We start from the raw sequence: 4,862 nt of genomic DNA, 5'->3' as shown, positions 1-4,862 counted from the left end.
CAGAGCGGAGTTTAGGGCTGTTGTACATAGGGTCGCTATGAGTTGCAGGCGACTCGATGGCACATAACAACAACAACAACAACAATGTTAATAATATTGTCCAGTAATTTCCACACTCTGTTGGATCTTTTTTTTTAAATGGCAACAAGTATGGATCTCTTCCAGTCAGCTGACTATCTTCCAAACTTTTGGCATAGACTAGTGAGCATATCCAGAGCTGGATTTGATCGCTGAAACAGCTCGGTTGGTATTCAGTTGGTACTGTAGTCAGGGACTCTCCAAATTATTGGGGAGCAATGATGTCAGTTTGAGGACCAAAGTATGCCTGTTTCAGGCCAGGGTCTTTTCAATTACTTGTTATGCATCTGATAACTGGACAATGAATAAGCATAACAGAAAAAGAGCTGATACCTTTGGACTGTGTTGGAGAAGAGCACATCAATTCTTGTTTTCTGCCAATGCCTTCAGTGCAGTTTGGACTGCTTCCATTAGTCCCATTGATTCTTGATCATGTGCTACTTTTTGAATTGGTTCAGTATCAACCAATTTTTTTCCCCAGTAACTATTTCCCCATTTTCTATTGATGGCTTTTACATCATTCAACATTTGCTCATAGAATCCTTCAGTACTACAACTTGAAGCTTGGCTTTGCTCTTCAGTTCTTTCCGAAATAGTGAGCATGTTTTTCCCTTTTGGTTTTCAAACTACAGTCCAGGTCCTTGCATATTTCATTATAACACTTTGTTTTGACTTTTTGTGATCTTCTGTTCATCATTCTTACTTTGTCATTTCTTCCCTTTGTTCTGGCTTCTCTTTGTTGAAGAGCAAGATTTAGAGTCTCTTCTGCCATCCACTTTGGTATTTCCTTTCTTACCTATCTTTTTTTAACTTTTATTTTATTTAGAATTTTTATGGTTATTTTAATGAAAGTTTACAGAAAACTTGGATTTCCATTCATTCATTGCTGCACATTTTCCTCTCTCTCTCACCCCCAGTTTGCTTTTCCCTTAAAAATAATTATTCAAAAACAATTGAAATCATCAATAAGACCAGGAGCTGGTTTTCCAAAAGGGTCAATAAAATTGACAAACCACTGGCAAAAAAAAAATCCTTAATTGTTGCACAATTTCCTCTCCCTCCATCAGCCCACTTTTCTATGTACTTCTTATTCTGGACTGTTGTCATGCAAATAATGCGTAACTATCTTTTAATGAGCCTTTGTTTTCTTCATGGATTATGTCTCTGATGTCATTTCACAATCATTCTCGTCATTAGTGTTCAATTATTAAATCTAATCTTGAAACGGTTTTTAAATTCAGATGATAAAACTCAAGGTTGTACTTTGGCTGCCATGAATTTGATTCAGTTTCTTCAATTTTAATTTGAATTTGCACTTGAGTAAATTGATGGTCTCTTCAGACCCTGGCTTTGATTTGACTGCTGATCTTGAACTACCCTAAGGTCTTTTTCCTTTTTGTTAGACCTCTGCTTCAAGATCCAATGAGTATCAATGTAAACTGGATCTTGGCTGGAAGCAGAGAATACCAGAAGAATATTTATTTGTGTTTTGTTGACCATTAAAAGGCATTTGACTGTGTGGATAATAACAAACTATGACTAACACTGGGGAGAATGGGAATCCAAAACACTTAAATATACTCATACAAAATCTAGTCCTAAACCAAGAGGCTATTGTCTGAACAGAGCAAGGGAACAAATCAGGAAAGGTATGTCTCAAGGTTGTGTCCTTTCTCCATACCTATTCAATCTGTATTCTGAGCAAATCATTCAAGAACTTGGACTCTATCAAAAAGAATGTGGCATCAGAATTGGAGGAAAAACTCATCAACAGCCTGCATTATACAGATGATGGCACAACTTTGCTTGCTGAAATTTAGGAGGACCCGAATCACTTGCTGCAGAAGGTTGAAGACTACAGGTTTCAATATGGATTGCATCTCAACATCAAGAAGACAAAAATCCTCACTATTGGGAAGATAAGCAACATCATGATAGATGGAGAAAAGAATGAAGTTATCAATGGTTTAAACTTATTTGGATCCACAGTTGACATCCTTGCTACCAGCAATCAGGAGATCAGGAGACATATTTCTCTGTGCAGGTTCTCTCTCATGGACTTCTCCAGGTTATTGAGGTACAGTGATGTCATTTTTGAAGACTAAGGTGTGCCTTATTCATATCATGGTCTTTTCAATCAGTTGCTGTGCATCAGAGAACTGGACAGTGAATAAGGATGACAGGAGAAGAATTGATGCCTTTGAACTGTGGTGTCAGAGAAGAGTACTGAGTATTCCATGAACTGTCAATAGAACAGATGCGTTTTGAATAAAAAGCATCCACAGTATTCCTTGGAGGCAAAGATGGTGAAGCTTTGACATCTGGGAATGTTGCTAGGTGAGACTATTCCTTGCAAAGGGACATCGTGCTTGGAAAGACGAAAAATCAATGAAAGAGAGGAAGGAAGATCCTTGACACGATGGACTGACATAGTTACAACAGAAATGGGCTCAAGTGGGTCAGTGATGCTGAGGATGGCATAGGACAAGATACAGATCTGAAAAAAAAGATACAGATCTGTTGTTCATCAGGTCACTATGACTAGTGCTTGAATCAATGGCACCTAACAACAACAGCAGCAACACTATTTCTTTTTACAAATGTAGTCTTATTCTTGTGTAATCCATTAGGTGAGGTCCATGTATATGTTGTTATATTCTGTCAAGTCGATTACTACTCATAGAGCTCCTAGGAACAACAGACCTAAACCTTGCCTTATCCTGAACCATCCTCACCATCTCTGTCATGCACCAGCTCACTGTCACTGTGTCAGTACATTTTGTTGAGGATCTTCCTCACCTTCTATGATCATTCTCCTTTCCTAGTAAGATGTGTCTTTCTAAGGACTGGTTCCTCATGATAATATGCCCAAAGTAAGTGGAGTCAAAGTTTCACCATCCTTGCCTCTCTAAGGAGCACTCAGTTGTACTTCCCTCAAGACTGATTTGTTCACTCTTTTGGCAGTCCACAAGATATTCAATTCCCTTCTGTATTGAGTATACAGAATGCCATGTTTATAGGGATGGCATGTTATAGTTACTATTTATGAGGTTTTCTTTTTTTTAATTATTTTTGTGTGCGTGTACCGTCAAATCAGATCTGACTGGTACAGGAGGAGATTGTCCCTCCTTCCCTGGCAGAGCATCTGGTGAATTAGAACTGTGCGCCTCTGGGATTGTAGTTGCAGCTCCTTGCCACTAGGCCACCAGAACTCCCCTGAGGTTTTCTTTTTGTTCTTCATTTTTAGAATTTAATTTATTTCATTGTTGCACATTTTCTTCCTCCCATCCTCTCTCCTCTCCCAGCCCTCTCAGCAATGCACCCTTGTTCCAGATTGTTGTCATGGTTTATAGGTTGGTTTTTGGGTGTGGTTTTTTTTAATATTTGTGTGGTGCAACCACTGTGGAAGGCGGTATAGTGCTTTCTCAAAAAGTTGCAAATAGAGATCTCATTTGACCCAGCAATTCCACTACTGGGAATATACCCCAAAGAGACATAACTGACATCCAAGCAGATATATGCACACCCATGTTTATCGCAGCTTTGTTTATAATAGCAAGGATTTGGAAACAACTCAAGCCCATCAACAAATGAATGGATAGAGAAGCTGTGGTATACACAATGGAATACTATGCTGCATTGAAAAACAAGAAACTCATGAAATATTATTAAAAATGGGTGACCCTGGAGGACATTATACTGAGTGAAGTATCTCAATCACAAAAGGAAAAATACTGCATGGTGCCACTACTGCAAAACAGGGCTGACCTCAGGGTTGGAGGGAGACTGAGAAAGATGGGTTCAATAATGTATACTGCATTGAAACAGATGAGGGAGAAAACTGTTCAAAAGGGATATGTGATTAGGTACTTTTGTCATGACAGGAGTCCAGAGCGAAGGCTGCAGAGTGAAGTGGATCTGGGGGGAGGGATTGTAAAACAATGAAAGAATTTTTCTTTTACTTTTCCAAGAGGGTAGTGTACTGGGGTGGAGGGAGGGCTGGGAGGAGAGGAAAGTGCAACAATGAATGAATGGAAATCCAAAGTCTCTGTAAATTATCATTGAAATTAATAATAATTTTTTAAAAGAAAGTATTTGTGATGAATAAATAATTGAATAAAATGTGATCTCTCACCCCATTTCTATCACTAAGGCTATTGTTTCCAACTACCAGTCCTTCTTTCTCTCCAACTTTTCTATTTCAATCACCAAATATTATTAATGGTGTTTGATTGCATGTTCTATTTATTTCAGACTATAAAAGTTGGCAGAATTCCTCAGTTTCTTCATCTTTAGTTTTAGTAGTTGGTGCATATATTCGAAATAGTTGTATTGACACATTTTCCTTTATGTACATTATCCTTTCGCTTACAGCATTTTTCCTCAATAATTTGAGGAATTAATAACTTCAGTGTCAATAATTTGAGACTCAACAAGTCTGCAGTTAGGGATCTCTCCAAATTATTGAAGAGTAATGATGTCATTTTGAGGACCTTAGGGCGTCTGATTCAAGCTATGATCTTTCCGATCACTTACTATGCATCTGAGAGCTGGACAATGAATAAGAATGACAGAAAAATTGATGCCTTTGAGCTGTGGTGTTAAAGAAGAGTGCTGAACATCCTTGCGCTGCCAAAAGAACAAATATGTCTTGGAGAGGGTACAGCTGGAGTGGTCTTTGGAAGCAAAGATGATGAGGCTTTGCCTCATATGCTTTGGGAATGTTGCTAGGTGGGGCTTTTCGTTGGAGAGTGACATGATTCCTGGAAAAGTAGAGAAATGGC

The sequence above is a fragment of the Elephantulus edwardii genome, unplaced genomic scaffold (genome assembly GCF_000299155.1).
Source record: "Elephantulus edwardii isolate Elephantulus edwardi_28Jun2011 unplaced genomic scaffold, EleEdw1.0 scaffold00045, whole genome shotgun sequence".
Taxonomy (NCBI): domain Eukaryota; kingdom Metazoa; phylum Chordata; class Mammalia; order Macroscelidea; family Macroscelididae; genus Elephantulus; species Elephantulus edwardii.
The sequence above is the reverse complement of the archived record's forward strand: the minus strand, read 5'-3'. Positions refer to the sequence as shown.